Source organism: Panthera pardus, unplaced genomic scaffold, assembly GCF_024362965.1.
Source record: "Panthera pardus isolate Hobbes unplaced genomic scaffold, ASM2436296v1 HiC_scaffold_11, whole genome shotgun sequence".
NCBI lineage: Eukaryota > Metazoa > Chordata > Mammalia > Carnivora > Felidae > Panthera > Panthera pardus.
In genome coordinates, this window is record NW_026526666.1 from 57,860,778 (window position 1) to 57,882,572 (window position 21,795).

Genomic DNA, 21,795 nt, shown 5'->3' on the forward strand with positions numbered 1-21,795 from the left:
ACAGAATCTGAAGCAGGCTCCAGGCTCTGAGCTGTCAGCACAGAGCCCGATGTGGGGCTCGAACTCATGAACTGTGATACCATGACCTGAGCTGAAGTCGGACGCTCAACCAAATGAGCCACCCAGGCGCCCTTTGTTCAATTGAATTAAAAGAGGCCAGTGGACAAAAAGACTAGGAAGAAAGTTATTTGCATAAATGCAGTTTGGCCAACTCAGGAGACTTCCATATCATCACCTCCAAGGCTATAGACTTATACATCCAACTTGCAGGTAAACATCTCCACCTGCCTATCCAACAGACACCTCGAAATAAATGTGTTTAAAACAGAACTTGTGTTTTTACTCCTCTACATTTCTCTGAAGCAAGGCACTTCTAAGAGACCCCACAGGTCCAAGGAGGCATTTTCCTGCCCTAGGCTGGACAGTCCTGACGGCATTTTCCTAAGTGGACAGGAGAGAACCACCAGGAACTGTATCCTTTATCTTCCATGTTTTCACTTGTTCTCTCTTATTTAATCCCTCATAAAAACCACAAATAATTGTGTCATTATCCCTATGTTTACAAATGCTGAGAGGTGAAACTCCAGAGAAGTAAATGATTGCTCAAGGTCACATAGCCAGGAAGTCTGGGAGCTGGAATCTGTACCTACGCTTGACTCCAAAGCCCACGTTCCTTGGACGAGGCTGTCTGTCAGAGTTGGTGCAAATGATGGCAGAGCACAAGGGTGGCGAGCTCCAGGTCTGGGGAAAGGCTGCTCCTTGTTCTGGGTGGTACATTCTGTCACAAGTGAGCATCTCAGAAGTACTGGCTGTCACTGGAAGAAAGTCGTAGAACTGTCAAGCAGGGAAAGAGATGTTAGGGTCCAGGTTCAGCAAGTGTCTCATGTGATAGATTAGCAGTGCTGTGCTCCCTCTACACGTTACCAGAGAGCCTCGCTCACATACACACTGTAGCTCATCCCACTACCTTCCTCCCTCCCCCCTCACGTCCTTCTCACTCTCTTGGTCTCTCTCACACGCATACACACAACACTCCCTCTGCCCAATTTCTGTGGGCAATGATAAAAACATACAAGATTTATTTTGAGTTACCAGACAGCTATCCCCAGCTCACATTTTATAGCTCTCATTTACTGAACACCTATTATGAGCATCTGCTCCTCATGCCCAGCCCAATTTAATTCTCACAACATTCCTCTGACATAGGTGTTATCTATTACATTTTGAAGATGAGGAAACTGAGGCACAGAAAGATGCAAAATTGTTCACGGTCACACAGCTAGTAAGAATGGAGCAGTAGAGGAGAGGATACCCAGATGCAAACCCAGGTCTGTCGGGCTCCAAAGCCTAGGATTTGGCCGGGGCACCTGGCTGTCTCAGCAGGCTCTCTCCGTGTGGTGCTGGGTAGACAATCCCAACAAGACAGCTTCTTGATGAAGAAAACTAATTTTAAAAATCACTGATCCCTTCATTGCCTTAAACTTAACCCTCACAGCAGCTGAAAAAGTGCATATCGAAGAGTTCTTATCCCTTTTCTTTGGAGCAGAAAAAAAAAAATCTAATGAATGCTATTTCATCCTGGCTCACCTAAGAGTTAGTTGAGTGAGGAAAGCAGGAAGCATTTCCTGCTGCCAAAGACAAGTTCCAGAGACCTCCCTCCAGTGCAGCAACAGTGACACCATGTGGCCAAGTCAGGTCTCCCCAGCCCCTCCCTGGATCCCCTCCCACACTCAGACTCTCAGGAGGGGGGGGTTGTTAAGGAGGACAGAATCTTTGAGAAAGAACCAGCCATTGGGTTGGGATAGCTGCTGGTGGAGTTCATTTTGCTTTCATCAGAAGACAAATCCTGTGGTAAACAACCAAATACAAAGCTAGTTCGTGGCATGGGAGAACAGGAAATTAGACATCTTTTTTCTAATTTCTGCATTTGCTCATTTATCAGTTTCTATATCCCTTACTTTGTCCCAAATATACTTATAGGCAGCTTTAAAAAGATACATTGGTGTTCAGTTAGGTAATTGGTTTTATAATTTGGTGGGTAAGGTGAAGCAAAGATAAACAATGCCAGAAAAACAGGTCCAGAAATAAAGTATATACAATATGCATAACTAGAAACTGTAATCCAAGGGCATGGATAGGACATAGATTTGTCTCTGGGTCTTTGATAGGCCAATGGAAATCTGGGAGCCTCATTGGTTACAGACTAGGAGATAAAAACGAACCATAAGCCAAAGAGGAACACAACTGCTCTTCAGGCTAACAGCAGGGAGGGAAAACCCTCCCGAAGTCCTCATAGACCTTTAGGTCATAAATACTGTCAGTACACACATAGCATAACTGGCCCAGATGATCTTTCTCTGGGGCTCAGCAACTCAGAAAATGCTTACGCTCAACTCACCCTTCCACCTTTGCGTTCTTAAAATAGTGCAAGGCTTTTCTTTCTTTCTTGTTTCATTATTAGTCTTGATTGTGTTTGTGTGTTTAGAACACTTTGTGCTTCCCCTTTAAATGATTGCTGCCAATTAGTTGTGTTGGTCTCAAATGCAATAAGATTCCATTTTAAGAAGTCGATGCAGGGCTTTTACTGAGGAACACAATAAATTAATCATTAAATCAATTGTATTGATTGGACCTTACAAGACATGAAAAATTGCAGTGTAAGAGATATTTCCTCCAAGGGGTAGGAAGGGACTTCAGCATCCTAGGGGAGCTTGAGTCAGTATTCCCTTATAATGTCGTTCTATCCCTTCTCTGGATGTTACTTTTGTTTATCCACTCTAAAATAAATATGGAGATCATTTAATTTTAAACATCTACCCTAAATAACAGTTTTCATTTATGAAGTACTCACTAAGCACTCCACACTATACTTAGTGCTCTTATACATCATCTCACGTAATTCTAACAATAAATCTGTGAGGAACCTGTTCCTATCCCCATTCTGTAGATGAGAATACTGAGGCTAGTGAACCTAGAAACTTGCTCAAGGTGACCCACCTAATGAGAAGTAATCTCGGGATTTGAACCCTGAGTTCTGAGTAAACCCGAAGCCCATGCTGTCAACACTAAAGTACACCTTAAATTAATAAAAGATATAGGGGTAGGTAGAAAACTCGACAGCACACTTTTCTGCCTCTTGCTGGGCTGTTCATGCTTCCTCCTATTGTGCCAACACAAGTACACAGAAGGGGAGCCAAGATCAGATTTTATTTGGAGGAAAAAGTGAATACTGATTACCAATATCTGGACGACAAGCAGAGACCCAGGTTAAGTACTGAGACACCAAGCAGACCCCAAAGTGGCTCACCAACATGGGAGCTCATAGAGAGGAACACCAAGGAAGGTAGGAGTCATGGGCTGAGTTGTCAGCTGCCCCTATGAAGTGACACAAAGTGTTTTCGGCAGTACCTACCATGATTCGGGGGATATACGGATGTAGTTTTCAACCTTAAAGTTCACATACCTTCAACATGCACCTTAAAATCTCTAAGCCTGGGGGCGCCTGGGTGGCTCGGTCTGTCTGTCAAGCCTCTCACTTCAGCTCAGGTCATGATCTCACAGTTCATGAGTTCGAGCCCCGCGTTGGGCTCTGTGCTGACAGCTCAGAGCCAGAAGCCTGTTTCTGCTTCTGTGTCTCCCTTTCTCTCTGCTCCTTCCCTGCTCATTCTATCTCTCAAAAATAAATAAATGTTAAAAAAAATTTTTTTAAATAATAAACACGGGGCGCCCGGATGGCTCAGTTGGTTGAGTGTCCGACTTCGGCTCAGGTCATGATCTCACAGCTCATGAGTTTGAGCCCCGTGCTGGGCTCTGTGCTGACAGCTCAGAGCCTGGAGCCTGCTTCAGATTCTGCGTCTCCCTCTCTCTACCCCTAACCCACTCGCATTCTGTCTCTGTCTCTCTCAAAAATAAATAAACATTAAAATAATGTTTTAAAATAATAATAAATACATAAATAAAATCTCTAAGCCTGTTTCCTCACCTATAAAATAGGAGTCATAGCCACCGCACAGAGCTGTTGTGAGGTTTAAATGCAATAATGTCTGTGAAGTTCTAGAGAGAGCACCTGGTGGCTAATAAAAGGGTGCCCCTTTCTCCTCTCTCTTAATTTCCCTTAGCAGAGCCTCTATTAAGGAAACTCCGAGCTGGACATTGCCACAAAGCGTTCTTATTCCCTAGCTGTTTCCTATGGTTCCAGTCAGTTGATCTCTTTGCATGCTAAATAGCCTGCCCTCGATCTGAAATCCAGCTTTGCCACTTTTACTCTCAAGGGAATCTCCACTCATGGACCAGGTACCAAAGGGTAATCTGCCAGTAATCCTCACAAGTGTCGGGAGGGGTGGGGGTGCTGATGACAAAGGTGTCTGCTTTGTTTCCTGACTCTGCTCATTTTTACGTGACAAAGCCATCTGGTCTCAGAAGACTGGTCTTGATTTCCAAGGAAGCAAAGACAGAAAGAAACCAAGGCCGATCTCCCCCACTACCTTCTCTCCCAGAAGCAGAACCTCTCCCAGGCTTAGGGCCAGAGGTAACTATTTTTCAGGATGAATCACTCAGAAAGACTGATATGAAAGGCAGAAGAGGCACTATTGCTTGACCAAATTCTAGCCACAAAGAAACAAACAGACAACTCAAGTGGGCTTTTCTTTTGCTGGGCACATTTGACAGATGCGTACCTGTCGGCCCATGAAAAGTAAAGGTGGTTACTTATTCATGCCACCACCTCTTGAGGAGGCCAGAACTAAAAGGAGAAAAAGAAAAGTCTCCATCACAGCTGCAACAGCGTTTAAAGGATGGCTGAGTATTCAGCTGAGATTTGAACTTGAAATTCTGGTACCAGATACAGTTTAGGATTCTAGGGAGGAACAGGAAATGGCCTAGCTCAGAGTATTTCTTTTCACTTCTTGAGTCCATTTATTTTATGGTTCTGACCGCATGCCAAAGCCATTTGGAATTTTCAAGAGTTTAAATAGCGAGGTCCAATTAATAAGGCATAAAACTGCAGCTTCCTCACCCCCGTGCATTTAGCGAGCCCTTCTCTGTTCTGAATGTCTGATTGATAGGAGACACTCGCAGCCTGTGTCTCCAAATCCACGCCAAGGATGGGAGCAGTCAGAGTGGTAGTGGTCTCCAGCATGGCTTTGTGTGTTTGGAACCATTCGAGCAGTCATGTTAAGATGAATTACAGTGCCTCATGGACATGTGTCTATGATTGGAATAGGATGAAAGTTCTGGTACTTTTATTTCTTTCTGAGACATTCTGGAACATTTTAGCAGTGAATGTGTCTCCTGGCTTTTTTGGACTACAAACTGCGCACGTATTATTTTAATAATGAGGCATTCTGCTGAGGAATTAATGAGATAGAATTGCGGGGTTCAAAGTGACAATTAAAGCTGTTGTTTGTTTGTTTGTTTGTTTCTCCCGGAGATGTATTCATCTCTTTCAAAATGATTAGTAAAAAAAAAAAAAAAAGCTCATGTTTAGATTTTACCTTTACTCGAACAGAGTCAAACTGGCAAGTATATGGGAAACAACTTGGTTCCAGGAATATTCGATCATATTTAATGGGAGAGTACATTAAATCTTTCCTCTTCTGTGTTTTTTCCCCCTTATTGAACTGGTTTTAGGTTATAGCAGGTATTCACAATCCTATGTAGAAAGCTAAAAAATCTCTTTTTTTTTTTTTTTTTGCTGAAGCTTTTAGGATTGGGTGGGAGAGGCAGGAGAGGATGCAGTGAGGACCTGTGATCTTTTCCCTACATAATTTGTAGATTACACAAGCCCTTGTGCCTTTAATAGATGGTTCCTCGTTAGACAGCACAACAGAAAAAAATAATTGTCCTCTATTATCCTTGAGAGGCAGGGCCAAGTATTCCCCCCCAAGACATTATCATATCAAACAACTACTTTAAACCCAACGCGAAACACAGGCTTTATGGGAAACCTTTGGATTTCTCACTCCTGCCAAAGGAGTTCTAAAAGATGAGCCCCTTTGTTATGGATGGCTCTGGAGTTCCTCTAATAGGTGTACCAGATGAAAGATGACTAAAGGCATCCCAGATGGAAGAGTTGGCTAACAGCAGCGCCATAAATACCTGATGGATATACAAGCCTCTTGGCGTGAAATATGGTCTTTGCTCTGATTTACACTTTTAGGACATATTTAAAAGAATGCCACATTTGCTGGGGGGCGGGGTGGGCATTAATAAAATAAATTCAGATCTGTGGAGAGAAGGTAAACAGAATCTCTACTCCTTGACACATACATTGTTGCTTTTCCTCACTGGGGCCCCACTTTCTAAGGACACCGTCACTTTTCTGAACAGAAGTTTTTGCTGGAGAGGGCGAACGCCATTTGTCTAGATTAACTCTGAGCTATTTTGCTGGATGTATAAGCGATGATGTTACGGAAATAGGGCTGAGTCCATAGATGGGACTCTTTATTTTCATACCCTTTTACTTATGGCTTGCTTACCTTTGTCACACTGTTGGTGACAGTGCTGAATCTGGTACTTAGTAGGCACTCAGTAAATACTTGTTTATCTGGGCCTCAGTTTTTTCATCTACAGAGTGAGAGCGAGTTCTACGCCATAAGGACCCAAACCATGTTTAACAAGAACCTCTGTGGGCTATATTCTTTGCTCACACCTGCCTGGACAAGTGCAGGACAGAAGGCAAGTGAGTAACAACACATCAACATGTGAAGAGGTCATAATGTAGTGAAGGTAAGCAAACCTGAATTCAGGTCCCAACTCAGCTACTCGCTAGCTTAGCTGGCCTGGGAAACATACTTGGCTTCCAGTTGCCAATTTGTAAAATGGAATCTTAGAAGTTTCTACCTCATATTGAAAACATCAAATAAGATGATGCTTTAAAGCTCTGAAGAAATTGCCTGCATATTGTAAGTACTCTATAAATCTCAGTCAGCACCTTGGCTGGACTTCATGAAACCTAGTGCCTAGAATGAGCTCTTCACTACCTTTCCCTGATCTAACCATGTCTGGGATGTTATTTTTATTTGTGGACATCACAACTTCGATATGTATTGTTACATACAAAAAAAAGACAAAGTTTTGAAATTATTTTATATGAAAAATGGTTGAACCACCTAATAGCTCGGTTTAAAGGGAAAAAATCCACCACTATAACACATATTTGAAGAAGTATTTAAGTCCGAAGGGAATTAAGAAAATTTTTTTTAACATTTATTCATTTTTGAAGGACAGAGAGAGAGCACAAGTTGGGGAGGGGCAGAGAGAGAGGCAGACACAGAATCCGAAGCAGGCTCCAGGCTCCGAGCTGTCAGCACAGAGCAGGACTCGAGGCTCAAACTCAGGAACCTGTGAGGCCACACCCGAGGCAAGGTCGGACGCTCAACTGACTGTGCCACCCAGGTGCCCCTGTCTGGAGGGATCTTTAAGGGCAAAACTAGCACCATGTGGCAGGAGGTAGACACCATTTCTATCTAGAAGAGGATTGTCTGATATTTAAGGCTTTGTGAAATGAAATGTTCTCTTCTGTGTAGGCATTAATCTCCTGCCACTCAAGAGAGTAGACCTCCTTTCTGCCTGACATGGATCCAAGCATAAGGTAGAGGACTGGACTTCCTTCAACCTTAAATGTTCTGTGACTCCGCAGAACAATCAGCCGGCTCACTCCCCTAATGTTATATACTGAATGGCAAAAATCCAGACAGATGCCGACTTCCAGCCACTTAATGGTAATGTGTGCTATGGATTCACTTGGCTAATTCCATTCCATTTATAGAAAGTCACCGCTTCACTGTGAGCTTCTCCAGGTGCCCCCCCCCCCCCCACCCCTTGTGTGCAGGGCCAAGCCCTTCACATTTGTTCTTGACTCTGTTCCCGCCCATATTCTCTAGAGTTAGATCTGAAGCCTCTTCCTCTCTAACTTCTTGCTCCCTGGAAAAACAAAAGGAGTCAAACCTCCCCTAAAAACAGGCGGTGAGCCCTCTTGTGGGCTCCCCTATCTAACACTTCATTTTTCATTTTGTGTCTCAGTGCAGTCTTGCTGCCTCCCATTACTCACCTCCCGCTTAATTCTCAGTCTACCTAACACATGACTGAAACAACTCCAGGAGACACTTCTCAGACCTTGCATACCTCCAAATTCGATAGACATCTTTCAGACCTCCGCATACTACGCTTCTCTTATGCTCATCTGTCTGGGCTTTCTCTGCCCACCACTATCACACGTGTAGATATACTGTGGCAACAGGGAAAAGTGCCCTAAACACAGCAACAGATTAGCAATACTGCGAAGATAAGACATTTTGAGGACGTATAAAAGAAACGACCAGAGTGATTCACTTTGGCTCTCTGTGGCCTAAGGATAATGTTGGTGGTGAGGCCTAACAGCATTCTGCAAAGCCTTACATGCCAGGCTAAGGGACTGAGAATGGTTTATATCTGCAACAAGAAGCCAGTTCATGTTTCTCAGTAGAAAACGGTCATGACCTTTAATTATGATACACTGGATTGAAGACTTGGGTGAGAAAATCGTTAAGGGGTAGGTATTTATTTTCTGAATCCCTCTCTCTGCTTGCTACCTAGTAATCTGTATTATTTTACCTGAGATGGTATTCAACGTGCACACCTGCTTGACTTCAGAAGAGAGACTAATAATATCATCACTATCCTGATGAGTTTCCCAAAGTATGGGCATGGGACACTGACGGTCCTAGATGGTGTGGGGTGGGCTAGAGAAAGCATACATAGCTTTGCACCACATAAAGAGAATTTCTCTCTCTCTTTTTTTTTAACGTTCACTTCTTTCTGAGAGAGAGTGTGTGCAAGCAGGGGAGAGGTGGCGGGGGAATGGGGTTGGAGAGGATCCCAAAGAGGCTGTACACTAACAGCAGAGAGCCCGATGCAGGGTCCAAATCCATGAACCATGAGATCATGACCTGAGCCAATTCGGACACCTAACCAACTGAGCCGCCCAGGCACCTCCATAACAAGAATTTCAATTCTTTCGATCTGTTTGATTCCATCAAAGAGAAAAACATCATTTTGGTTCTCCATGTCTTTGGCACTGCTCTAACACTTAGCTAATCTTCCACTTTCATGAGGAAAGTATTCCTTGGACACAGAGCCTCCCAGACACAAGACTCTACAGCAAGAATTCAATAACCCTATTGCATTTTCATTTATTTACTTTTGTTATTACCATCTATTTGTGGCAAGTGAAATTGCTTTCCATTTATGATGGCACCATACATCTTCCTTTTAAAATGCACTCGTGTAAGTAAAATTTGGGAAGGAGAGGAACTGATTTGCAGAAAAATGTACAAGTGCACGCAGATATGGTGAAACACGAAAGGGAACACTAGTTAAGAGAATTCGGAAAACCATAATTTGGTAGAAAATGTGGAACTTGGCATCAGACAAAACTGGCTTCATATCCAGGGCCTGCTGAATAATGTAAAGCAGTTTCCTTAAACTGTTTCGGTCTTCACGTCTTCATTTGGAAAAATGAAGAAAATAAGACTTACTTAATAGGTCTGTAGAGAGGAAGTAAAAGAGGAAATATTTAAAAAGCACAGAGCACAACACAGTGCCAAGCACAAAGTAGACACAGGGTTCATTTCAGCCCCCCATTCCCGTTCCTCCCCACCCCACCACCTGCTGACTGCTCAGCTTGGCCCCTGCCCCTGTTCCTAGGGTCCCCCTTTCACAGTGTAACCTGTGGGCAGGCTCTTGCATCTGACAGTTTCTGAGTGAGTTCTCTTCTTGCCAGTTTCTCCACTGACAAGCTGGCAAGGGGCCTGCCCTCGAGCTTCCAGGAGGATGAATTGACTGATTGCAGGAGCTCCCAGGCAAGACCTCCTCACAGACACCCCCTTTCCTCCTATGTCAAGGAGTAGAGTCATTTCATTTGTTGCTCCTCCTCTCCCCTTCTATGTGCAAAGCAGCTAACAACATGCTCTTTCATTGGATTTTCCATGGAGTAGTTCAGGAGCCCAAACCAGTGCAGTCAAAACAGGGAGAACCAGCTGCGCTCTGGCTTCTTCAGGAGTCTTCAGATACAAAGTCAAATCCTACTGTACCTCTTACAAGCTTGGGAAAGACGATTCCCTTGTCGGAATCACAATGTTCTTATCTGCAAAATGGAGTCGTTAAGGCCTTCTCCTTAGGGTCACTGTGAAAACATAAAGGCTTCTCCCACGGTGCCCGGCACCTGATACGAAGGCTGCCTTGCAGTACTGGTCCTCTCTGAGCATGGCTTCGTTCACAGGTAGAACCACCTGTTCGGAGCTGAAAAGAATTTGGAGATTATTCCATTTCTCTGTCATCAGAAGCAAGAAACTTCTCCGATATTAAAACTTCCCATTCTCTGGCTGGAGACTCCCTACCTTGAAAGGTAGTGAGTTTTATTGTTTGCTACCAATTTGATTCAAATACTGAGTCTAAATTTGTCTTCATTGTTTGTCTGTTGTTCTTTCTGGAGCAAGCCTACATAAGCAGAAGATTTAATGATTTATTTGTTGTTACTATTCTGTTTTCCGATTGTTTCCCATCTGTTATTTCCCCAACCTCTCCTGTTCCTGTGAAGGATTTTCCCACCGCCTTTGGCTTCTCAGTAAAAGATAGTTGTCGTTTTGGTTTTTTATTTCCCCTTAACCTACAGTTAATCCCATGAGCCTCATTATGGTCATCGTGAAATAGAAAAGACCCCAAGATATTCAGACAAAAATCTTGCATTATTCTGGGATTTCTGGCCAGAAACAAAAAAGGGGGGATGGTTAACAAGCTAGCATCTAAAAGGGAAGACATCACAAGTTTTCTTCAAAACCTAGACTCCTAGAAATGTTGAGGGAGGAGGGTGGCCACATGGTGGTTGGGGTAAACCATTGCACAGAAGAACAAATTCAGAATGGTATGCCTGGCAGCATACAAGAAGGTCATAATCACACAAGGTAAGATTTGAAAGAGTTCCTGAAGCCTGCTAGCTTTTTCCTTCCACTATAACTGGTGAGGAAGTTGGAAGCTGAGGAAGTTGGAGAAGTGATAAGTAACAGCCTCACAAGGGCCGAGTAAGGTCCCAGTTCTCAGACACCTTATCCAGTGCTCTTTCCCCTATACCACACTGTCTCCAGCCCACCCCCCACCACACTCCCTCTTGATGACTGTCCCCATTCTCCAAGTCTCATCTGACCATGTGTGGTGGCGCTAGCTTAGCCTCTTACAGAGTCTGCACAGGATTAGACTTCAAACAAGTCTTTAATCTGTAGCAACAAAAGATACAAGAATCTAGACTATGGGAAGGGGAATCAAGAGAGTCTAGTACAAATCTTCGTTTACAAAGGAAAAAAGAGAGAAGGAAAAAGAGAAGACCAGACCCAACCTGAATTTATTTTCCAAAGGTTACACGTCTTGTTACTGGCAGAGCTGGGATGCAAGTAATAACAATAACTGATTTTACTGAATGGTTATTATGTCAGATACAATGTGTTATGATATATACACCCATTGCCTGTTTACTCCTTTCAACAACTCTGAGGTATGCACAGTTTTGCCTGCATTTTCCAGATGAGGAAACCAAAGCATGGAGCACTTAAACATTTCATGAGAGATCATACATACATTTAGTTATATGCGAGACATTGGGGATAGAGAAGTGACTAAGTTCTCTCCCTGTCATCCACAGGGAGTACACAGTCTGGTCATAAAGACACTCACATAAATAAATGAGTCTTAGTCACTGTGATGAGTGTGACAATAAGAAATATGGAAGGGCAGTTCAGGAAACAAAGTAACAAATTTCCATCCGATCTACATTACATACGAATCTGAATTCCATTACTTTTTCTTAACATTATCATAAAGGCATTTGCCATGTTATGAAAAGCTTTTTTGTAAGATCCTCATAGTGTTCTATGAAATAGATGAACTGCCATCTACTTAACTGTTTTAAAATATTCACTATTATAAATACTTCGTCAGTAAAAATCTTTGAATATTCAACACTTTTTTCTTTTGACCATAAAATACAATTAGCGGCTCAACATGGTCTAATTTCTTTCCCCAAAGCCCCTTTCCTCATTTTATATACAAACAAGCCAAAGTCCAAAATCATTAAGCTGTGTGACCATGTTAATGTTAAGTAATAAGCAGTTGATGTGAGCCTGGAATACAGGTCACACAGTTTCCAAAGTAATGCCTAACGGCTGTAGGAGGAAACTATTCCTCTAAGTCATGGTTTCTCAGTCTTCATACTATTGATATTTGGACCAGGTAATTCTGTCTTGTGTGAGAGTGTCCTGTGATTGTCAGGGTTTAGCAGCATCCTTTGCCTCTATTCAACAGCACCCCACATCCATACTAGTTCTGACAACCACAAGTACCTCTAGATATTGCCACTGCCCCCTGGGTCAGGGGTGGCAATATGTGCCACTGGTTGAGAACCACTGCTCTGCAAGGTTATCTGCTGCTTGAATTCTGAAAACAGATCCTCATTGACAGCATTGCCAGTAAGAAGTCATCCTTTTCAATACTGAATGTACTTCAGTTCACAACCATATGTGGACAAATAAATCAAGTGTAACTTACATACTAAACCTCAACAAATTCAGGATAAAATACATAGAAGAGTTTCAAGTAGGTTATCCCAAAGAACAAGAGGAAATATATTATTTTGAAAGGCTTGTAGGATTCCTGCTGGTGTCCAAGAGAATATATGATCTGCACGGACAATAAAATGAAGGAAAGGAACATAGAAACAGACATCAACTCCACGGCTATCACGGCCTTCCAAGCTGCTAATCTCCTAAGATTTCTCTGAAAAGACAAACCATATGGAGAGCTTGTTACCTGGCACTAGTGTTTATGAGTCCTTGGATAGTGATACAGGGCCTTGGGAAGACTCTGGCCGTCAGTGGGGGAAGAGTATAAAGCTGGAGGAATCACTTTCAGCTAATGCATAGGTGTCTGGTTTCTTACAACACAGAATTAAGGGAGTCATAATCTTGTAATGGGTCCACATATGTGGCCACTGACTGCATCCTTTGAAACTCTGATTTCAAGAGACCATGGTTACAGGGTGCTAGCTACTATTAAGCAACCCAAATGTACCATTCCATTGCACACGCTCTCCTGGCAGCTGCAAGGTATCTAGAAACTGTCCCAGGAGACCACCTCTACCTGCTTCTGGAGACTTTCTCCTGAAAAGCAGCTTCGTGGTATTGTTCTCTTTCTGACCAGGCCTAACTGCCAGCACAAAATCCACTGTTCTGGCTTTGAGGCCTATGAATAGTTCTGTGATATTTTAAGTGGTAGGATATTGACCTGAGTTGAGTCCTGGTTACCTGGGGAAACGACAACTTGGGGTTTTTCCCTGCCCTTGACCTAATGGATACAAGTGGGCTAAACTAGCCTTTGTTATGTTGGGAGGCTGGAGTGAGGAGCCTGTCCAGGCTGGAGGACCATCGCCAGGGCAGGCCAACTTCCCAGATTCACACGTTCTGGGAGGGCAGGGCTTCTTCCAGGGGCAAAAAAAAAAAAAAAGAAAAAGAGTCTTTGAAGTGGAAAGGAAATGAGGGTCAGTGAACTCCCCAGGATGGGTCTTTTGGAGGTGGATGTAATCTTAACCATGTAAGCAAGGCTAAGACTTCAAATGAGTTGGCAAAGCTCATGCCCTTTGAAGCCTGGAAGCTTGCTTTTGGCCCTAGGCCAGGATGCACTTTGGGAAGTTCTTTGGAAATAAGAAAGCCTCTGGGGCTCTTCCTATACTGCTTACCTGGGTCTGCAGATTCTTGCTACTGGGTGGGGACAGCACTATCTGCTTGAGGCTTCTGGCGTCAGGCTCACTGGAAAAGGCTGCTGAGGTAGAGTGGGAGCTGCCTCTATCCCTAGTGGGAGCTGCCTCTATCCTTAGCCTTCTCCCATGGGAGGGCTTTTTGCTGAGCTGATGCCTTCACCAAAGCTTGAAAAGAGTGGAAAAATTGACTAGTGTCCCAGGAGTCTTCCAAAGGTGACAGGGATTCAGTTACCAGCCACAATAGAGGAAGGCTCTGAGTTTACTCAGTCTGGCCTCATTCTCCCACTCCCGCTGCTCATCCAGGTATCCAGGCTGGCCAAGCTGTTGGGTCAAGTCTCCAAAGATCTTATGCATTTCAGGCTATTATACCACCTGTACTTAAATCAAGGACTCAAAGCTGAGCTAGAATTAATGTAGTGAACTATTGTAGAACTGCTATCTTATACAGGAGCTGCTTGTTCTTGGCTTTAGAATCATCCCATGCAGGCCAAAGCTTTGCTTAAGCCTGGTGGAGTTTCACCGGCAGTGGCCCCAACTTATCCTTTTCCTTGTATTTTTCCACCCTGGCCTACAATCTCCTACAATCTTACCAGGACTGCTCTGCCATTTCACCAGCATGTAAGGTTAAGGAAGACACTGCCAAACTTTTTAAAGGGCTCAACCACAGTCTTCTGGATCTGGTTCACCTTTTTCTGGTTGAGGGCATCCACCCATTTGTGGCCATGTCCAGTGCTGTCACCAAGTTCAGAAAGCCCTGGTCTTGCTCACAAAGAGGGATGGAGAATAAGTCCGAGGGTATCTCCTTCTTCTTCATGTTCTTCTGCAGCCTCTTGATCTGCTCTTCCAGATGCTGGAGTTTTCCATACTTCCTCTCAAAGTTTCTCTCCACTGTTGTGGAGAGAACAACACTGTTGTTGTTTCCTGGGCTGCCCAGGAAGTTGTTTCACTTAGAGTTAAAAATTATGCCACGGATTAATTCAACACAAATATATGTAGAGGATATTACACATGTAAAAAAATCTTGCAGAGGGTTGTATCAATGCAGAAACAAGAAGCTAGGAGCAAGGAAGCATTCTCCCCTACAGGTTTCAGAGGGAATATGGCCCTACAAACACTGGATTTCAAATTTTGTGCCTTCAAAACTGTAACACAATAAATGTTTATTGTTTTAAGTCATCTAATTTGTGGCACTCTGTTAAGGAAGCCATAGGAAACTAATGTATATCCTCTACACAAACAATTGCCCAGCAAATTAGAGCATTTCAACTCATTTGTGTTGTTCTAAATTAAACTCCTCTGTGAAGAATGCTCTTCACTATTGCTGGAGGTGCTCAAACACAGGAAGACCATTCGGTGGTGATGTTGTTGAGAAATTTAAGTTATTTCTAAGATTCCCACCTAAACCAGATCTTCTGACCTTCAGTAAGATGTGAAGACCTTGGAGGGGATGCATTCTGGGTTTGTATTACAATGTTTGGAGGCGGCTCTGACTCGTGTTACTAGTTCAGTCAGAGTTTTACAAATTTGCCCCGTCTTGGGGAGCCTGGGTGGCTTAGGCGGTTGAGCGTCCTACGTTGGCTCAGGTCATAATCTCGCGGTTTGTGAGTTTGAGCCCCGCGTCGGGCTCTGTGCTGACAGCTCGGAGCCTGGAGCCTGCTTCAGATTCTGTGTCTCCCTCTCTCTCTGCCCCTCCCGTGCTCATGCTCTGTCTCTCTCTGTCAAAAATAAATAAACATTAAAAAAAATTTTAACAAATTTGCCCCATCTGATGAGCTCTCGCCATCAATTAGGAAAAGATTTTTTTAAGTGCTGCTAAGATCTTTTTCAATGATATATCCACTTTCAAACAATATTCACCTTCCATGGGCATTGTGGATTTAATTGCTTTGTCTGTTTTTTGCCATTTTTTAGCCCTAGAGGGAAAATGTGAGTTTCAGATATAAAATAACCCTCTTGAACCAAGAAAGCAAGAGGAGACTCACCCAGGCACTCCAACAGAGCCCCAAACTCTTCACCTCCTCTTGGATGACATTAGAGGACAACGGCTGTGGAAACTGCCAACATTATAATGAAGCAAACTGCACCAATTTCAAATTTCTCCCCCTGGGTACGTTTCTTGTTGGAAATGAAGCCCCCTGCCTTTTTATTGTTAAAGAAGTCTCTTTTCCTTTCTCCCGATTATCCCCCAGTATTGAATATTGATTTATCATTTTCATAAAATTGCAAATGGGGGCCTGTTGCCTGAGACCAGTCATAAATTATGAAAATGTGTTCAGCTCCCCTGGAGGGACTGACTTCTTATGGGGAGAGTTTCCCAGAGCTAAACTTAAGTGCTTTGCATGGGTTTGCCAGGTTTGATGTTTCTGACCCTCTGATAAGGAAGGGATTAACATTTGCTAACAACCTAGTAGGGACCAAATTCTTCGCATGTTACTTAATTTAATGCTATTAACACAATGGTGCATAATCACCCTCTGCTTTGACAGAAGACAAAACAGCAGTCCAGGATGGTTTAAAAACTTCTATGGAAGGGACATAGCCAGGTTCAAACCTAACTTTGTCTGTCTCCTGAAATTTAACGCCTTCCCATGTACTGCATTGTCTTTCATTCTAAAGTGGAATAGTAATATCTCAGTAGGGGTGGATAGGGTAGTTTTCATTAACATCAACGTAAGCCTTAGGCTCTTCAAGTTCTGATAGATTTGCTCCAAGGAGCCATTAAGAAAGGCCACTGATCCAAGGGTTATAAATTAACACTTTCTTCATACAGAGCTATAAGCAGCTATTTAAAACCTGGATAATATCGTCCTTAAAATAAGTATCAGTTTTCTGGGTATTTATGCTCTGTCACTCTTGGTTTTTCCATCCTTGACTCCATTAATAGAATTTTTCTTAATTCCTTTTCTCTTTTTATGGCTTTGCAAGGGGCTAATTTGCAGGCAAAATTGCTAATTTTACAGTTGCTTTCTGCTTTGTCAGCATGAGGCTGACTCTCAGAGTTATTAATAGAAGAATAGGATTCCCTTTTCATCCTTTTGCTCTTGACTGTTGTAGGAGGTGGGACAAAATCCATTATTTAATAACATTTGTTCTTCTTGAAAGGTCATCATTCCGGCCTTTCAGTTTCCACTCAACTATAGCAGTATCAGCAGCAACAGCAGCCACTTTCTCTTCCTGAAAGGCTTCTGGAATTCTTCCAGGTTATACAGTTGATGTAAAACTGTCTTTGAGATCCACCTTGGGAATGGGGTCCAGCTGGGAAATTTTCTCAGTATTTCTGTGCATTTTCTAAGGAGTAATTTCTAGCTGTAAGTATTCATAAGTGTCCTAGTCACCTACACTCCTGGAATTGATAGTGAATTTGGGATACTCACTTAGGAATTGCATTTGGCCACTATAGCAGAGGATAGAAATAACAGTGTCCGAAACAAGATGGAAATTGATATTTTGCATAAAATATATCTTAAAGTAGACACTCAGGATTGGTACAGTAAACTCACACTGTCATCAGGGACCCAGGGTCCTTCTGCTGTCCAGTTTTATTGTCACTATCATGTGGTTTCCATCTTCAAGGTTGACCTATGGTCTCAGCCACTGCTCCCAGGACTGTGAATACATCATTCTAAGAAGGTCAGAACATATAAGCAAAGAGTAAAAAGGGACAGATTGAGCTGTCTATCTGTTTCTGATGGAACTTTCCAGCAGTCCTCCTAACAATTTCTGTTTGTGTCCTCAAGCTGGAAAGGAGGCTGGGAACCACAGTGTTCTGTCTGGGTGCTTGCTGCCTCTAATAAAACCCAGGTTCTCTTACTACAGAGAAAGGGGAGGACAATATTAGAGAGGCCAGCTGTCTGCTGCATAGGACCAAGAGAATGACTAAATAAATTAAGCCAATGTGACTTTATCAAGCACCTATTTTATGTTTACAAATGAATAGAAAGTTTTGATTCATTTCTTTAAGGAACCAAAGGTTACCTACCTTTTGCTCATGCCTTCTTCTTAGCCTAGAGTGCTAAGGCTCACCTAAAAACGTGCTCACCTAAAACACGCATTAATTATTCATTTCCTGCTCACCTAAAAACGTGCATTAATTATTCAAAGTTGTTCTCAAATATCACTGCTGTCCGATGCTTCCCTGAAAGACTGTTCCCAGGAAGAATTCATTGACTACTCAGCTCTGTCCCTATACACTTTATCCTTACTTCTATTATGCCACTTACTTCCTCAGAGGTGGAGGCGGTATACTGAAGTGAAGAGAGGCAGGTACCACACCCCCACGTCTGCCACCTACTAGCATCGGGCCACATACTTTTGCCCTTTGAGTTTTCTGTCTTCAGAATAGAGATCTAGAGATCGCTCAATTCCACCTCTAGGGCTCTTGCAAAGATTAAATGAGATAATGTGTGCAAAGCACAGCTTCAGGCAATACTTACTTTAGTTTATCTCAGTATGCTGTTTTATGTGCCCTTTATGAGTTCCAGAAAAAAGAAATAAACTTCTAAGCCACTATTATTTTGTGGGATTTCTTTTTAGAACAATGAACAGAAATTTAATATTCTAATTAGTAAAGTTTGTGGAGATCTATTATTTAAATACCTTTCCTTAAAAGCCTATTTAAAGATACACCTCATGGGGCACCTGGGTGGCTCAGTCAGTTAAGCATCTGACTCAGGTCATAATCTCCCCGCTCGTGGGTTCGAGCCCTATGTTGGGCTCTGTGCTGACAGCTCAGAGCCTGGAGCCTGATTCAGATGCTGTGTCTCCCTCTCTCTCTGCCCCTCTCCTGCCCATACTCTGTCTCGTTCTCTCAAAAATAAATAAACATTAAAATTTTTTTAAATAAATAAGTAAATAAATAGAGATATACCTCATGCAAAGGAGAAAGATATCAAAATTCAATGGTCAAAGTGGGGAAGTTTAATATGAAAAGACACAATGAACACTAACCCATGCAGCTGAGAATTGAGCCTAAATAATGATAGTTAGAAAACCATCTCTTGGAAATCAAAAATACATAAATGTGAAAATAACAATAGATTAAGTATAATAGAAAGGCATAAAATGTCCAGATCATACAAATAGAAACAAAAAATAGAGCAAAAGAGCATTAATTGATGAAGGTAAAACCATGTGATTTGTCTACATTTTTCACCAGCGAGTTAATAGAATTATGTTAGAATAGATAGGATTTCATAATATAGCACATATTATGAAATATAAATGTCAGTTACTTAAAGTTATAAATATAATTCTGAATGGAGCTAAAAGCCGACTGTATACCTTTCAAATTTCTAAATGAGAAGAACAATGACAAAATTCTCTACCTATGAATAAAGGTAAAAATTTTTAATTTTTTTAAGTTTATTTATTTATTTTGAAAGAGACAGAGACAGTGTGAGTCGGGGAGGGGCAGGAAGAGAGGGAGAGAGAGAAACCCAAGCAGGCTCCATGCTGTCAGCACAGAGCCCAACACAGGGCCCGAACTCACAAAACCATGAGATCATGACCCGAACAGAAACCAAGAGTGAGATGCTCAACTGACTGAGCCACCCAGGCACATCAAGATGAAATTTTTAATGGAAGGAGAAAGGACATATTCTTTTAAAAATACCAGATGTAAATGGAAAAGACAGATGTAAAACTGTAAGAATTTTGTTAAAGCAATATTTGGTAATTACAATAGAATAAATAAATTTTAGTTTAAATGTTTACATTAAATCAAAATAAAAAGTGATACGTACAAAACAAAACATCTTCAAAAAAACTGATGAAAAGGAAGGGCAGATGAAAAGCTTGACCAATAAAAAATAAGAATACATTATTATTATTATCAGAAAGACTTGGAATCAAGGTAAAATTGATTAAGCCTCCTAGATAAGGAGGTTTACTAAAAACACAATATCATATGAGACAATAACTAGTGACTTTTAAAGTACTCAAATAAGTTGAACCAAAGTATATAGAGCAAAACTCATGAAAATGGAGGCTAAATAGCTCAGAATTTCTGGCCACAGAGCACTCAAATAATACAAAAGTACTTTCAAATAATAGGTAGATATAAGCAAGCTAGAGAAATAAATACGTAAATAAATAAAAATAGAGCTGAATCAAATTTTATCATCTGTAAATATAAAATACACATTCTTTTTATGGACCCATGGAATAGCTTTAGTAATGATCACATATTAGAAAAATTTTAAAACCTCCATAAAACTCAGAAAATAAGACTATCATACACTATACTTTCTGGCAAAAATGTGATAATACTAAAAGCTAATAAAGCAGACATAAAAAAATTCACGGTCTCTTTAATTTGGATGTCAAAAGGAAGGATATCTAGAAAATACCTAGAAATATCTGGAAAATTACAAAATTAAAACACTAATATCGTAATGCATGTAACTTTGCCAAAAATGGACTATAAGAAAAATTCACAGAATCTAAGTAAATTAGAATATATTAATTACATATTTAATTAAGACTTAGAAAATAGATTAAACAATCTAAATGCTGACTAAATCCCAGAAGAGTTCCTTTGAAGAAATAAATGAAATAAATCAACCATTATTATTTTGAAGAAAAATAAGTGGGAGAAAACAAAACATATGAAATAAGGGATGAATTGGAGACAAAGGTCTTGAAGTTACAGGGGAAATTAATGCAAATGATATTTGTGCAATCTATTGTAAAAAGTTTTTAGGTTCTGGATGAAAGTGACTATTTTCTAGGGAAATACATGGCTTTAAAAGTAGATTCAAGGAAAAAAATTCTAGATTTTTTTTCTGTAAATATGGTCCACTGAAAATCCTGTCTACTCTCTTTCTGTAAAATACCTAGAAATAATGATAAAATACAAGAGAGGAGGGCATTTTTGAATGCAGAACTCAGCTTACAAGACCATAAGTAAAATTCTTAATTATGAAATATAAAATAAGAGCATGGACTCAGACAGGTAAGCAAACACTTTAAATGGTAACTGCCCTTTGTATATTTATAGATTCAAATATGTATTGCAAACTTCTCATTGTCCAGAATGAGATTAGGAGATCTAAGGCCAGTACAAGGTAGAAAATAGAAATGGAGACCCCTCAAAGAGCTGAGATTCCCAAATCATTAACAAAAGTGTAAACTAAAAAAAGGGGGGGAAAGGAAAAATGCCCTACATGGAAAGTTTACTCTTTTAGCATTGGATAGGAATGAAAGGAGAAAAAGTATTTCCCCTGTGAATTGATGCCTGTATCAACAGTATCATCTTTCCTAAAACCGCAACCTAAACATTTAACTTAAAGGTCTTCTTTTTTAACAAATATCATTAATATCTATTTTTGAGAGAGAGAGAGAGAGAGAGACAGAGACAGAGACAGAGTATGAGCATGAGGGGAGGGGCAGAGAGAGGGAGACACAGAATCCGAAGTAGGCTCCAGGCTCTGAGCTGTCAGCACAGAGCCCAATACAGGGCTTGGACTCATGAACCACAAGACCATGACCTGAGCTGAAGCTGGATGCTTAACTGACTGAGCCACCCAGGTGCCCTTAATTTAAAGGTCTTCTGGGTCAAGAGCACTTTCCAGCACTTAAAATAAGCAAACACAATTCATTCTTGAAAAATATACCCTTAATCTAGGTCCAACGGAAGCCCCATAATAAATTTCATAGTAAAATAATTTCAAATATAATTTCACAGTAAAAATGCGCAAAGCATATGTAGCACAAAGCATACAAATGTAGCACAGAGCAAAACCTCCATGAGTGACAGCAGAAAATGTCCACAGCAAAAATAAACTCCTAAAGACCATATACATAAGTATATGTTCAATATGTTTGAAGAAATAAAAGAGGAATTTCAAATAAAGGCCACACAATTATTAAAACAAACCCAGAGACTTGAAAAAGAATCAAAAGGAAATTCTAAATGTTGAATGTATAATAATTGAAGTCAACAACTTAAACAATACATTAGGTATCAGATAAGATGGTTAAAGAGTGAATGAATTGAAAAAACATCTAATGAAAGA

The 21,795-nt window shown here is 41.3% G+C and overlaps 1 pseudogene; it reads right to left on the reverse strand.

Annotated features, from left to right (window-relative positions):
* Positions 1-10,139: 10,139 nt before the first annotated feature.
* On the reverse strand, positions 10,140-18,077 carry LOC109266611 (bridging integrator 3-like; annotated as a pseudogene).
* Positions 18,078-21,795: the final 3,718 nt, after the last annotated feature.